General features: G+C 32.3%; 1 pseudogene; it reads left to right on the top strand.

Moving 5' to 3' along the window:
- LOC110020742 overlaps positions 1-4,958 on the top strand; it is a 31,579-nt pseudogene extending 26,621 nt beyond the window's left edge.
- The last annotated feature ends 10,975 nt before the right edge of the window (positions 4,959-15,933 follow it).

Here is a 15,933-nt window from a genome sequence, read left to right as displayed (position 1 = left end):
AAGGTTGTTGGTTCTCTTGGCTAGGGCCCTATATAGACATTTCTCTATTTGGTGTTCGATAACAAGTGCTTTATTAAGACCTTCATAAGAGAAAAATATGATAATTTTATGGGTCTTTGTCTTACCAGCTGGTTCTACACAAGTGGCAACAAGCTTTTCTCTAGCGAGCATAGTTGATAGAGGAATCATGCTCAAGATTGGCGAGTTATCAAGATATAAATAGTAGAATAGTGGTGAGATAAAAGTGAAATTTATTTGGGTGAGCAATTATATTTGTACAATATATTTATCTCTAACATAATGGAAGAACTTCTTAACATGTGGCATAGACGTACGACAACTTTACTGGACCACAAATATCTTGTCATTTATTTTCAGGTGTTCTTTTTTATAGATTACTTTTCCAATATCATTTTTTTCATTACTCTTGTATATGTGATTTTTCCCATAAGAATTGGTACCAGAACTAGATCTAGGTGCTTGGGAGTTGAATCAGAAAAAAGGTAGGAGCATTAACATTCGGAGATAAGAATGTGAGGATCAACACTTTTGATGGCTAGGACTCAAGATTCTAGAAAATGCAATGAAGATTACCTATACTAGAAAAAGGAATGGCAGACATAATTTAATCAGTGAATACTTGGTTAATGTTACGAGTTCAGAGAATAATGATGCATTAGTCCTTATTGTGTATAGTCTTATAAAGTCCTAGATTTTAGCCTTAAGTTCATATTTTCATTTTATGCCATATAAAGACCCTGTGACTTGATAGAACTTTCTAATTAAAATGACTTCTAAATTGTTGTGTAATAAATCAATGACATATTGATGAAGAAAGCAGACCAGATAATTTAGGGCATCTAACGCTTGAAATGTTGGGAGTATATTAGTGGATAAAGGGGAAGCCCTTTGGAATGTGATGGTGAAGAGGAACTTGATAGTGTGGAAAATGGTGCTGGCCTTCTGGATGAGAGCTTTAATATTCTGGGAAACCAGACGCTTGAAATGTTGGGAGTATATGAGCGGATAAAGGGGAAGCCCTTTGGAATGTGATGGTGATGAGGAACTTGATAGTGTGGAAAATGGTGCTGACCTTCTGGATGAGAGCTTTAATATTCTGGGAAACCAATTGCAGAGGTTAGAAGAGGTTGAGGCTCTGATAAATGGCATATTGGGATAAGATGGTGTGGTTTAGAGTCGAGGAAGGCAATGTTGATGATGATATATAATGACAATTTTCTCTAATTTTCTGACAGCTATACGACCATATCATTTTTCAGCTCATCACTGTCATTGATACAAAACCACATGCTACTATCCTCACCATGTAATACTTTGTAGAAACTTCTTTTCTGTAACTTAATTGTCTATAAATAGCATCATCTGCTACTTTTGTAGGGAGGAAGTTGATAAAATTACATTTTGCTGTGAATTCAAGTAAATTTCTCTAGCTGCTTCTCTGCTACAATCGATAAGCTTTTAATATCAAATGGCATAATATAATATCAATCTCGACGGCACATCTGCAATAGGGTTAATCAATCCACTAAAGGAACTTATCTGCAATAGCGCCTTCTTCCAATAATACAGTTGACAGCACTCATGTGTTATTCGTATCTTTGCATTGGCAAAGTACAACATGCCACCCAAATAGTTCTTTAGTAATGATTTTATAAGTATCGAAGTCAATGATGGTGATGGTTAGGAGCTGTTATAACAAACCTCATTTGTTCTCAGAGATTTTAGAATTGAATATGCAGTTTTGCTGTTATTTCTTCAGTCAGTTTAGCGCTAACTCTGCCTTTGAATTAAGTAGAATTTACTTGAATTCTACTGAAGCAGCAAGCAATTTGATGTGCAGTAATCATTCAATGGTAAGTCTGTAACATTGTAGACATGATTTTTGCCTTTTCTTGCTTGCAAATGTTATAATTTCTCCTATACATTTGGTTAAAAGCGAGCTCCATTAAATTTGAGGTAGTCATACATGTGAAGTGCTTTTAACCATGCACAATAAAGGATGAAAAATGCATTAAAATCACAATTGTAAGATAATTAGTGTCAGAGGATCTTGAAGGAAAAGTGATAGTTATTTCATCGCGGAGGGAAGTCATTCAAATTGATTTGTGAAGAATAGTTAAGATAAGCCCGATAATAGTGATAATGATCATGAAAATGACGAGCCATCATAAATGACAGACTTAGTTTTCATTGTAAAAATTTGAAGTGTAATTTGTTATAATTTTGATTATTCCTGGTGGAACCTGGGGGGAAGCATGAACGAGTTTCCTTGGCTACTGATATAATCGTCCGGGATTATCTTTGTTGTCTGATTTTGTAACGGTTAATTACATAAATGAGGCAACCTTTTCAATTGGTCAATGTGCATCATTTCATACAGCTTTGATGCGCGATTTGCTTTTATTGAAGAAAAAGTATTGGTTGGGTTTGTTGGAGAGGGGGAAACTGCTTGTAAATCTTCCTTTTATTTTATTATTTTTGCTAAAATGTTTTCTTAAAACTTCATGTTGTTCTTATGATCATTAGTAGATGTATCCTGAGTTTGCAACGAAGCAATATATAGATACTGCCACTACAACTTTCACCCACCCCAATGTTAGCTTTAGGGACTCAGAATATGCATTAGTCGTTTTATTTTTAGTCATTAGATTGCTAGCATCCACTTTTTTGCTGGAACTTGAATGAGTCCAATATACACTGAATTTATTTACTTGGTTGTATGTTTTCTGCGTTTTAATAGCATGTTTTTTCTTACAGAATTTGCATACATACCATTCAATTTTTTAGCTATTTAACTATAACTTTGATATTTATGATCATTCTGAGGCGTTTTCTTTTTAGTTTTAAACTTTATTTATGTTCAATTTAATTCATTAATTCTTCCAATTTGAAACAATCTGGTCACATCGTCAACTTTGTTATTTATTTATTACATGTAGTGGAGGAAAGCTTTATAAAAAGGGCATGTTAACTCTTCCGCCTAATCCTAATTGTTTGAGTTCATATTGAGTGGTGAGATTAACCATAGAAAGTTCAAAATTCTCTTTTGAAGAAAATTTCTTCACTATTTTCTATACCAATATATAGCAAAGTTAATGATAAGATCATAATTATGGGGTTCAAGTGAGCTAAGCTGACTTGTGAGCGGATCCAACTCACTCAATAAGTTGCTTGTTAATCGAGCTTGAATATCTGACAAGCCATTCTCAAGCCTCGTCTGACTCGACTCGCTAGCTTGTGAGCCAGTTTGTTTAAAAATTATTCAATATAAATATGCTGAAAATGGATTAAAATTCACAAATTTTTCTTTAAATTATTAAAAAAATATTTAAAAAATTATATTTTACATTCTATATCAGATTATGTTTTATTAATTATCGTCTAAATATTTATTCTATTTTTCATTCATTATAATATTAATTTAAATTAATATATTTTTCTTTCATCCTGAACAAATTAGCTCGTGAGGTGGCATTAATTCTTTAGAGTTAAGCTCAAATTGATTCACATTTAATGAAGGGATTAAATAAAAAATAAAATAAAAAATTAAATTCATATTTAAAATTTATAATCATTTCTTATGTGGCAAAGTGGAGGGAGTTGGATTTTTATAAAATCGCTCAAGTGTTTATAGCTTGGGAATGGATTAGAATGTCCTCAAAAGGACTCTTCTTTTTCATTTAGCTGATATTTGAGTTCATTTTTTTGTATTTATTTAGAGTTGTAGGGATAAAATTAAATAAATATTCGATCCTTCGTCAAATTTTTTTTTTCTTTTTTACTTTTTTTTAAGAAAAAAGGTTGTGAGCGAAAGATGCGAAATAAATTTAAATTTACGTTTTGTTCGTTTTTTTTTTTTTTTTTTTACTTTTTTTTAAGAAAAAAGGTTGCGAGCGAAAAGATGCGAAATAAATTTAAATTTACGTTTTGTTCGTGGTCAAATTAGAAATAAAATGAAAAACAATAGATCGAGAACAGGTTAACGTCGTGAAACCCTTTCGAGCATTACATTTTTGGATTTTGGCATGCAAATTAAAACATTTACATTTCACTTGTTGGTAAGCGTTAAATATCTGCTCATAATTATTTAGGACCTGTAATTGAGTATTTAAATAATAAAAAAAACAATTTTTGATGGAGATTTGAGAATAGTCTTTTAATTACTTGAGATATAAATATAGTGTTCTCAAAGAGCAAAGTGTAAACCAGGCTTATTGTTGTTTGTTCCTATAATCAACGGTTTTTCTTTTAATGGTGAAATAAAATTTTTCATAAATAGGTTTTTAATATGAATGTATTATAAATATAAATATCAAATTTTAGGTGTTAGATATGTAAATGCATAAGAATTTTGTGATTTGTATGTAAATTTTCCTAATTTTTATTGCAAAGACTTTGACCAGATTTTGAATAGGCTTTTTGAGGCTTCTATAATATATAAAGTTTGATGGTTTCTCCTACTATTTTATTTATTTTAAATATTAATATGCGTTAATGATTTTAAAGTTTATTATTATTGATTTTTATTTTTATTTTTTTATTTAGGAATATGATGCTCAGCAGTGGCGGCCAGATCTCTGAGGTCGTTGGCTTGCTTTGAAAGTCGGGCGGTGTGGTCCTTAATTTGGTAGTATCCAACCACATCAAAGATTATAAGGCAGTTGTTATCAGTAGCGAGCTGAGAAATAGAAATTAAGTTGTTGGAAATTTGAGGTGTATGAAAAAGCTTAGTGAGGATTAGCTTATGTGAAGGAGTAAGTAATAGACCATGTATATGGAGTGTTGTATGGCAATCATTTTACCATTCCCCCACATGAATCTGATCAAGACCTTGATATGATTGAGTTGCATGAAGTTGATCCGATGATGAGGTTAAATGGGTTGTAGCACCGACGTCCAAGCAGTAATTTGGATTGGTTAAGGAAGTTGTAATGAGAGATAGGAAAGGTGGAGGTTTGATTGGTTGATAGTTAGCATTGAGTCTGTGCCAGCATTCAAGAGCTAGGTGTTTGGGTTTGTTGCATATTTGATAGTAGATTGATTAATTTGCTTTGGGTTATCGAAGAGCTAGTTGTTTGATTGCAAAGTCTGTAGCACCCTTGTAGCCAAAGGTGTTTGTGCTTTTTTTTAGGTCTTTGTGGTATGGGTATTAACCCTTTCCTCTTTGGGCGTAGAGAGTCAGTTGAGGATCAGTGGGTTAGATTGTTGAGTGATCGTTGGCAATGTTAATCTCTTCACTAAAAAGAATCTGAGAATCTGAGATCTCCAAGTAGGATAGTTATCCATGGAGAGGGAAATGGTGACCATAGCTTCCATGTTAGACAAAAAATTTCTGGATTTAGAAGTTAGTCAAGAGATTTTCAAATATTATAAAAAAACTGTATCAAAAAGAGAAGAAGTAAACTTTCAAGCGTTCATTTAGTTGCAAGCATTTACCATTCCAATGTTTCCTAAATTCAATACAAAGTCAATTTAAGACAAACACTTTAAGATATTTACAAAAATCTAGAATTCTATGTATCCTAGATGCAATCCAACGTCACTGGATGGAATAAAATGTAGCAGATTTTAATTCTTGGTCCTTGCTTTACGATTAAGAAACTCACCTAATTAGTTCATGAGATGAGGAGGTCAATAGTGGGGCGCCACATGTCAAGTGGTTTCCATTGTAATTCGCTGGCATTGGCCAGTGTTAAAAACGGTGGAGTCCATTTGACACGTGACGCCCCACTATCGGAATCCGGATGCATCCGGAGTCCTTACGTAATATTTTCTTAAAATTTGATTTAGCAATAAAGATGGCGTTATGTATGAATTGATTTTGAAAGTATTCGCCAATATGTTTTGTATTGCTTGTTCAAAAAGAATAATGCTTTGGTTGTAGTAATTAATGGAGCAAAGCTGGTTATAATTTAAGCAAAAATATGCTCATTTGCTCTAACTTTGATGGCAAGAATTTAAGTTCTTCTGGAAAGTGGGGAAAAGACGTGCACTAAAACATGTGGCAAATGTCATCTTCACAAAATTAGTAACTTGTTAATACGTGTTATGAACATCTTAATAAAGCAAAAGATAGCTAAAAAATATTATACTCTCTCTCTCTCTCTCTCTCTCTCTCTCTCTCTCTCTCTCTCTCTCTCTCTCTCTCTCTCTCTCTCTCTCTCTCTCTCTCTCTCTCTCTCTCTCTCTCTCTCTCTCTCTCTTCTGTATTTACATTTCTAACTCCCAAGCTTCAACTTTTACATTTAAAATATATCTCCTATGCATGAAATTAAAAAGATGCAATTAAAATAAAGATAATTTTATGTGATATGAAATTTTGTGTAATACGAATGTAAAGTTTAAGGTTTAGATATTAGATATGTAAATACATTGGAATTTTGTGATATGTAAATGCCCTAACATACATATATATATATGTATATATATATATATATATATATTTATCGAACTTGATATATTTATTATGTTAAAGTGACATAGTTACATATATAATGCTATACAACACTGAATATAATGAGGCAAGAGCTGATTTCAAGTTAAGTTTGAGCTGAAATGAATTTAAATAGCTCAATTTGAGCCAGCTCGTTTTAGTTTTAAGCCAAATTGAGCATTTTTCTAGTTGGAGTGGATCTGAATAAATCTATTTGAGCCAACATGTTTTGAGTCAATCTCAATTCAGATTGTGATCTACTCAATTTCGAGCCAAGCTGGCATATTATTGAATATAACGAGACACAAATAGGTTTCAAACCACACTCAATCCATTCACGTCAAACCCAACTCGGCTCAAACTCTAATCACTAACCTCCCTAACACTAACTAAATAATCTGTTGCTACTCATTTCAAAAGAGTGTTAGTAAATAAAAATATCATACTTTAAAACCAAAGTTGATTGTCTAAAATATAAAATATCAGGGTTATTATTATTCTTTGAGATTAGTGCAATATCTCATTACATGATTTCAAAATCAAGTAAAATATTATATTAATACCGTGCTAATTAAATGAAGACTTTTTCTTAATTTAATAATCACCTTTGACGCTTATTATTTATGAGCATCGTGTGGCCATTCAAGACCAAGTGAAAATTCTACGAGGACCAACTGCCCCCACTATTTAAGAAAATAATAATAATAATAAAATAATATAAAGTCTATGACTCAGCCGTTGACCAGTACCTCTTATACCGGTATGACCATTTAGGTCATTTTTCCTGCCATCAACTGAGTCAAAAACAGGCGATCCCCAAATCAAAAGAAAATAGATTTTATATATTTAAATTAAAATTGAGATAATATATTATATTAATTTAAAATAAATTTACTGTGCATATAATTTGTCTTAATTCAATTTTTTTTTTTTTTATTGCTACACCTTTTAATATTTAATATTCGATAACGATGGATATATACTTTTTTCCCAAATATATTTATTTTTAAGGTTTTGGTTTTATCAAGTATTAATAATTATTTTATAAAATATTAAATACATCTATTTTAATCCTAATACACGATTTTCTTTTTTTTTTGTTAAGGAATATATAAATTAATTATATATTAATTGTTTTTTTCAATTATATAAAGTGCTGGATCAAGATACGCAATCCGTTAATCAATTAAATATTTTGATTAAATATGTATTGAGTATTTTATTTTAATAGAGGCACTCGACTAAATTATATGATCCATGACTTAGTCAAAAACATAGAGCAATTTAGCTAAATAACATACAATTCCTTTGTATTTAAATATTTAGCACCTAATGTTTTGTATTTTGCATTTATAATGTAATTAATTAAATACATTATATAATAATAATAATAATAATAGGTATATTTTACATTTATACATATATATATATATATATATATTATTTTCTAAATAAGTGCATCCTTCTGTCCAGCTAACAATGGTATAAAAAGTACATATGAAAAATCAATATATTCAACTGTATTTTGGATGGAATAGGAAAACAAAGTTGTGAAATATAGTACATGAATGCTAAAATTTCGAAAATGAAAAATTTAAGAAATGCGTTTTAATTTAAAAATTAAATATTCTCTGTTTTAAGCAGTTATGCCCTGTAATTTATTAATTTACGCTTTTCAGCCTTAAATATTAGTGAATTTCTTAATGTATTTATATGTAATTTTTTTTATTAAAGCTGCAAATTTTTTTTAATTTTTTAGAAGTGAATTATTTTGGGTAGAGAAATTCACAATGTAAAGTCAAATATTAATATCTTAATTTTGTACGATGATGCAGGCTCGCGTGCTGAACAAAAATTGTAACAAATATGAGAAAATAAAATTGGAGTCTTACTCACTTATAATGATTTCACTAATACATATCATGTTTCAACGCATTGATGATCGCGTGCGCATCGAACTTATAAGTGATAACATACTTCAATAGTATGAATCAATCTTAAAGGCAGTGAAATCCGAATGCCTTAAATGCAATTGCATCAATCAATGACATATAGTGGACTTATAGGTGGTAGCATCTGTCGACGACCGACAACGACCTTAAAGGTGATGGCATGCAAGCTTCAACCTTGGAGGTGATAGCATGTGTCTATGATGTGCATTGATCTCAAGCCAATGATTGGAGATCATACTTAGAATATATAACTGAACGGACATAAAACAATGACAAGCATCATATAATCATAGTTTGGACTCTTTAGATGAGTGACATATGCCACGTAACCATAATCAGACATCGATAAATAGGAGATCGTAGTGAAGTAATAGCAGTTGAGTGATCATAGTTGAGAGAAGGAGGTTGAATGACTTTAGATAAGCATTAGAGGTTAGACAATCATAGTTTGGAGACCGATCAGGTGATCATATATGAGTGATGGAGGTCGGGTGATCATAATCAATCATTGGTGATCTAGAGATTATAATTGAGCAAGGGTGGTCGAATGACCATTATTAGATGATAAAGGTCAAGCAACTGCAGTTAGGCATTGATGGTTAATCAACTATAGTCAAGCAACATGAGTGACTATAGTTGGTTGATAGAGGTCAAACTATCATGACAGGAGATCGAGGTAGAGTGGTACATTCTAATAGAATAACCTAGAGATGAAGATCTAAAATTAGGGATTGAGTTTTGAAATTCTAACCATAGTGGTCGAATGACACTTACATGATGTTACACCATCAATGGTGGTTTGAAGGTGGCAGTTAGAAGACAATATTCTCACATCAATGATCAGGAGATGGTAGATTGAAAATAATAGACAAGTGGCATTGGTCGGATGGAGATGGATAAGTGGTAATAGAACAATGATATTGAAAAGGCTATGACAGTTAAATGGCGACAATTTAATAATGGTAAATGGTTCACAATAGTTGAATTGTAATGGATCGACAAAAAGTTTCCAACAATGGTAGTTGGATGATAATGACCTAATGATAGTGGTAAAATGGTAGAGGTTCAATGTTAATAGTCGTTGTCAGTGGTAAAATGCGTAGGAAGTGCATTTCATTAACAATTAAAGTGATAGGTTTACATGTCATTCTGTTATACTGTAGCCGACCTTGAGGACTTGTCTTTGATCTTAGAGCCAAATGATCTTCCTTCTGCTTGAGAAGAGAAGAAGTTAAAAGTGTATTGTAGGAGCATACATCTAATGATGAGGAGGATGTTGAAGATAATTGATGTTTTTATTTTTACTATCCTATTGTAGCTTTTGAATCTATATGTATTGGCTTTTATAAATTTTTAGTCACATGATATGACATCTATACACAACGCTAGTGTGTTTGTTTGTACATTTTTTTTTTCTTTATATTATGATATTACATTATTCATGCATATCAAGTTGCAACAAAGAAAAACTTTTAACATCTTTTTTAGGCTGTCTTTGACTTTTTCTCTAAGTTTTTGTTGCTGCTCTTCTAGGATGCTTTTATATCACCTCTTGGGCAATGTTTCCCAACTTCTAAAGCAATGTTGCCCAATTTCTAGGTTGTTATTGATGCCTTCATCTCCGCTTTTGGAGCATAGTGACAACAAACTTTTCTGAGGCTTATGCCTTCTGAGATTCATTGGCTTCTCAAATATGTAGAAGGCTTTTGAGGTTCGTGCTTTCTAAGGTTTGTATCTTCTGAGATTATGCTTTTCAAGACATTCATGTACCTATGCCTTCTGATGTTTGTAGCCATCTAAGATTTTATGGCAAATCTATAACTTTTGAGGCTTTTTTATTCTAAGAATTTTAATGTACATATACCTTCTTAGGCTATGCCTTCTGATGTTTGTAGCCATCTAAGATTTTCTGGCAAATCTATAACTTTTGAGGCTTTTTTCTTCTAAGAATTTTAATGTACATATACCTTCTTAGGCTTATAGTCAAGACCCAATCAATCACTTACTATTTTAAAGTCTTTCTTGTGAGGACCATTTCTATTACTAGCTTCCTATCAATACTTGTCTCCTAGACTCGTGTCGGCACTATTTTGGTTTAGGAGTTGCCCGTTGGAAGCTGTAGGCCGTCGGAATCAAAATCTCGTCGCCCGCTTCGGAAGAACGCTTAATTTACATATGTATATAGTTTTAGAAAAATATGAAATCAAATTGACCCCATATTTTTCATGGTTTCAATGAAAGAGCACTATACTTCAAACCTTGTATCTACCCCAAAGGATAAACACAAGACTTGAAGATGGGGCTCGATCAAACAAACTAAGATATATATTATATATGTTTAGTCTGCGAAATCGTTTTTATTGTTAACAAGTTCCCCTATTTAATATGAAAATTTTAATAGGATTTATTTTAAGCTAGGTTTGGAAAAGCTTCCTATAAGGGCAATTCCCTATAGTTAATTACGTCTTAGATAACCGAAGTGTCTTAGATAACCGAAGTCTCTTAGATAACCGAAGTCGCCTAAGAAAACTCTCAAAAAAAATCAGAAAATATTATCTTCAAAGAGTTCAAGAGGATATGAATTTTCAACGAAATCGGATAAAGAGGTGTGAAATGGGAATGACTCAAATTTGGAATATTTTATTGTAGAATCCAATGGAGGAAGAACTAGGGGATGTCATAGATCCAGAGGAGAACCTCGTTGACTTCCCAAACTATCCTATGGTTTGACTTAAATTTTGAGGAGAAATATTTATTTAAATGTTTCATCCTGCCTATCTTATTAATTAGGGATTACATTTGCATGACAGGATCATACAAATAGCCTAAAAGATGTGAGGATTTAGGTCGTGAAGAACAACAACCTTAGAATCCTAAAATGAGTTAGGGCATAAATTGTAAAGCAGAGCAATACAAAGGCCTAAAATGATATGAGTTGAGGATTTATGTTGCACTAGGAAGAAAACCTTGAAATCCTATGACTTGTTATTTAATTCTAAGGAATGAAGGGTCTAGCTGATGAAGACATGTTTTGATGTTGAAGATGGTTGTGTCGCCCACGATGCTAGCTCCAAGCTCCTCAACAGGGCAAGTTCAAGTTTTCTCGTGTGTCAAGTTATGATGTCAAATCAGATGTCCCTATGGTTAAAGTTCTTTAAATGTTATGGGGCATATTAAAGTTGATTAGAACGACACCAGTTAGGATCATACGGTTCCCTCGTTCCGGTACCACTATTTTCTATTGGTAAACTCAACTTAATGAGTTCCATACTTTCATTTAGTCCGTGGGAAGCCTCGTTAGCAACTGTAGGTTACCTCCCCTGAGAGATTCCTTATCATCCGATAGAGACGTCCTAATTTAGTTGCAATTTTTGTTTTGTGATGTTTGTGATTAAATTTTGAGTTGTCTTATATTTTGAATGTTGTGACGGTGAATTTTATCTTGGTTAATTTTAGTTTTGATTTTAGTTTTGGGTTTTGTGACTATCCTAGCAGTTTTGGTTTTCATGCAGGGTGACATCATTGTTTAACATCGTAAGCTAAACCCGTACTGATGAATAATCAACCCGCAATGAATAAGGAAGACATAGTAATGCTATGAAGAGCCTAGTATCGAATACTAGTAATAATATCAGCAAAAGAACGTTCTCCCATGCTTCTAGACATGCTGAGCTCCACAAATTCTTGTATGTTAAAAAAAATGCGGGTCGATTCTGTGAAAGATGGAATCAGTAAATATAAAAATCTAAAACTACTGATACTGGATCTTTGTGAGATTGTCAATTTTGTACCAAAGACGTATTTGTATTTTTGTTCATACATGCATGTGAGTAAGTACAGTAACGCACTGAAAAGTAAAGTATGAGAAACTAGAAATGCTGGTAAAATAAATTACAATAAAAGCATACCTAGATGGTTTTCCCGTCATCTTCAACTGAAACTCAAAATGCATGCGAGGACATTTATATATTAAAAGCATTTTATGTAGAACGGGCTGATAAGGTTTTTGTGATCTACCAAATCCTAAATCATGTCTTGGTGAGCCCCTATTAATTCATTTGAGGATGATTTCATTGAGTAAAACATATTAATTTTAGTAGATCTTCGAGGTATCTAAAAGGTTGGGAGAAAGAAGCAGGTTCATGCTTCCCTCTCACCGCCTGGTGAAAAGTCTCGAGCTCATTCAAACTTATTATGTTGCTTAATAATTCATCCTTTAAATACCTCTAGTGTTCAGTGAACATCGATGTTTCAATTATCCCTAAGAGTAGGGTGATTATCATTTGTCATTTAATCTGAGAATTATGTTGGTGAAAACCCTTAAAAGGGGCAAGTTAATGCTATGAAGACACTTTGCCAATTTAACTTTAACTTGGGCTTGAAGTGTTTTTTTTAAAGGTAATCAATTTCTAGTTACATTCACTTTTCTAATCCTCATTTACCCAAATTTGATTTAGCCTAGATCACTACTAAGCCCTTAAGACCTTGGTGGATACATTAGTAATTTTTGAAAGAAATTGAATTTTAAGTGATAATAATTCTCAAAAAGTTTGAATGTCATTTGAACACCAAATAAGGGTATTAAATTAGTGAGTTATTAACATCCAAAATCATACCCCTAAGTCTAGGATCATTTAATTTAATAGACCTCCAAATTTTAATGATTTAGGAGATTTAGGATATTACAAATTTATCGTTTAATTAAGAAAAGTGAAATTGGTTTCTACCAATTAATTTTTTATGTTTAAATCATATGAACATGTTAATTAAGATCAAAGATTGCCCATTTTTCTTTCTTGAATTAAGTCTATATGTTAGTTAAGACAAAATTTCCAAAATTGAATCTTTACCTCTAAGGCTCTATCACTTCATAATTCATCAAATTTGATTCAAATGAATTTGAAATTTTTATCCTACCTCACTCATGCGTTAATAAAGACATCAGAGAAGAAAATGTGATTTTTTCAAAATTTAATTTAATTTATATAATTATTTACATGCAAAAATAAGATTTTTCAAATAAAATTCAATAACTTGACCAAAGCAAAGCCTAATCATTTTATATGTTTACTGGAGGTGTACTTAGACAATAGAACTTAGACCAAATTTTATGTTTTTTTGAGTTTTATTTGAATTATCAAAATTATTTTAAGTTCTGGAGTATTTATTAATTATAAAATATACTATAAAAACAAACTTCATATTTTTATGATTTTTTTTGAATTATTAGAATATTTTAGTGAGAAATTAAGGAAAATCATTTGTTAGCCTTTAAAAATTATTTTAAGCCTTAAAATTCAATATCTTCACTTAGAAAATTAGAAAAAATACTCCAGTTGCTCCTAATTGCTTAAGAAATAATTTAGAACTTTTCCATGAACTTTATTAATTTTATGATTTTTATTATTTTTAATTATTTAAATATTTAAAATATGCTTAAAAATGAATTTTTTACTTCAATTACAATTTTTTTTTTAGAAAATTTCTTTGATTACAGAGAGCTACCGAAACCAATTTCATAAATTTTTTAGTTGTATTCTAATTATTATGATTATTTTAAGTGTTAAAGTGTCATTTAACTTAGAAAATCAAATGAGGTTATCAAATGAACTCCAAATATTTTGAAATTTTTATTCTTTGTGTTTTAGGGTTTTGTGAGATTTAAGAGTGTTCTTCATGACTTGGTCAATGAAAAATTTTCCAAAGGGTTCTCTGGTCACAATAAATCTTCCAAAATTTCTTTGAATTTTTCTAAGCAACATGCTAATTATTATGATTAATTTATGCAAATAATAGACATAAACTTGAAAAATATGGATCTATGTCTAGAGGTGTTCTCTAACTTTGGAAAAATCAAGAATATCCTCCAAGATAAAAGCAATAACATGCCAAAATATCAAGCCATGGTGAAATGTCTTCATGCATGGAGAGTTAAAATACTCAATTCAATATTTAATTAATTAAAAATAAAATAGTCATCAAATAAACTTCAAACTATTTCCACATTGTTTTCTTCTATTCACTTAGCACTAGGATATTTTTATTTTATTTTTGTGATTTTTCTATGCAAACATATGATTTTTCAAAGTTATGGGCATTTAAATAAATAGAAAAATCCCTATTTTTCTATTTAAGTGACACGACACTGTGTCAACCTACGGTGGTGTCGGCACTATTTTTGGTGTGGAGTTTGCCCGTAAGAAACTGTCGGTCATCGGAATTGAAATCCGTTGCCTGCTTCGGAAGGACGTTAAAAAAATTTAGTTTTGAAAAAGATGAAGTCAAACTGACCCCATAATTTTCATAGTTTAGATGAAAGGTCGTCGTCCACGTAGCTTGCTGACTCGGCCCGCTGTTTATTTCTCGAAGCGTTGTCCGGCGATCTCCCCCGTCCATGTGATACACGCTCGACCAAACGGCTCCCCGTCATCGTCCCCGATAGCCAAAACTCGTGATTGTTAACCCTAAAACCTTAAGATCTCACTCATTTCTCAATCAAACTCGTTCGAGTTTGATCTTATAGACTCGTCTAAGTGAGCCGAACATATTCATACAGTAAACATGCCATTAAATTAAACCTAATCCCATGAAAATTCAAAATAGGCTCGGGAAGAGGGTGGATTCAATACCTTTGCTCTGAGAAGTGAAGCTTCAATCAGAGGTGCTCGGCATATTTGTGGAGGTCCAAGGAGGTTAGGGATGAAGCCTCTTGCTATGGTGAATGGCTGGGTGTTGATCAAAGTCTAGGGTAGAGGCTCTTTGTGAGGGGGCTTTGATGGGGCTTTGTCTTCTTTCGCAGTGGTGAAGGTGTGGGCAAGTTTAATTGAGATTTGGTGTAATGTGGAGGTGTGGCCAAACTTGTCCTGTTTCCGGCCAGAATCGAACTCAAAAATTGAGCTCCAGCGATGAGAATTAGGGCAAGGAAGTGGTTGGTTTGCACTAAGGAGGTCTCAAAGAGGCTATGGGAGCAATTAGGCAAGCTTTCCTTGAGAAAATTTCAGCATCACTTTTCTTAGCCATGGGAGTGAGGTTTAAATAAAATAGCTTAGGGGTGGCTTTCATGGCCAATTGATGGGTGCTTAATGATGCTTTAGTGGAGGGTTTTGATGTGTTAAAGCTAATCAGAGCTAGACACATTGGATGGGTGAAATTGGGTTCTAAACTTGGCTTAGAGCTCTTGATTTTGGCTCATCTGGTGACTAGGGTGGTTGGTCATGACAAGGGAGGTTCATAGGTTGCTCAAGAACCTCAGAAGAATCTATCAAAACAATTAATTTGTGTTGGTGATGGGTTTTGGAAAAGATATTTTTGGCTTAAGAAATTAAGGAAACAAATCCCTTGATTTAGGGGACCTTTGGTCCATGTCTCATCTAGGGTGGGTTAAGTGAGTCTATCTTGGTCACTAGGATCCAAAATTTGGTTGTAGAAGCCTTGCCTTGATCAATTTGACATGGCTAGGTCAATTTTGGTGCATGGGTTCAATTTGGGTCCAAATGGCTAAAATTTGGGTTTGGGTTAGATTGACCA

Source organism: Phalaenopsis equestris, unplaced genomic scaffold (assembly GCF_001263595.1).
Source record: "Phalaenopsis equestris unplaced genomic scaffold, ASM126359v1 Scaffold000002, whole genome shotgun sequence".
NCBI classification, from domain to species: Eukaryota; Viridiplantae; Streptophyta; class Magnoliopsida; order Asparagales; family Orchidaceae; genus Phalaenopsis; species Phalaenopsis equestris.
This window is presented reverse-complemented; position numbering and strand designations above follow the sequence as displayed.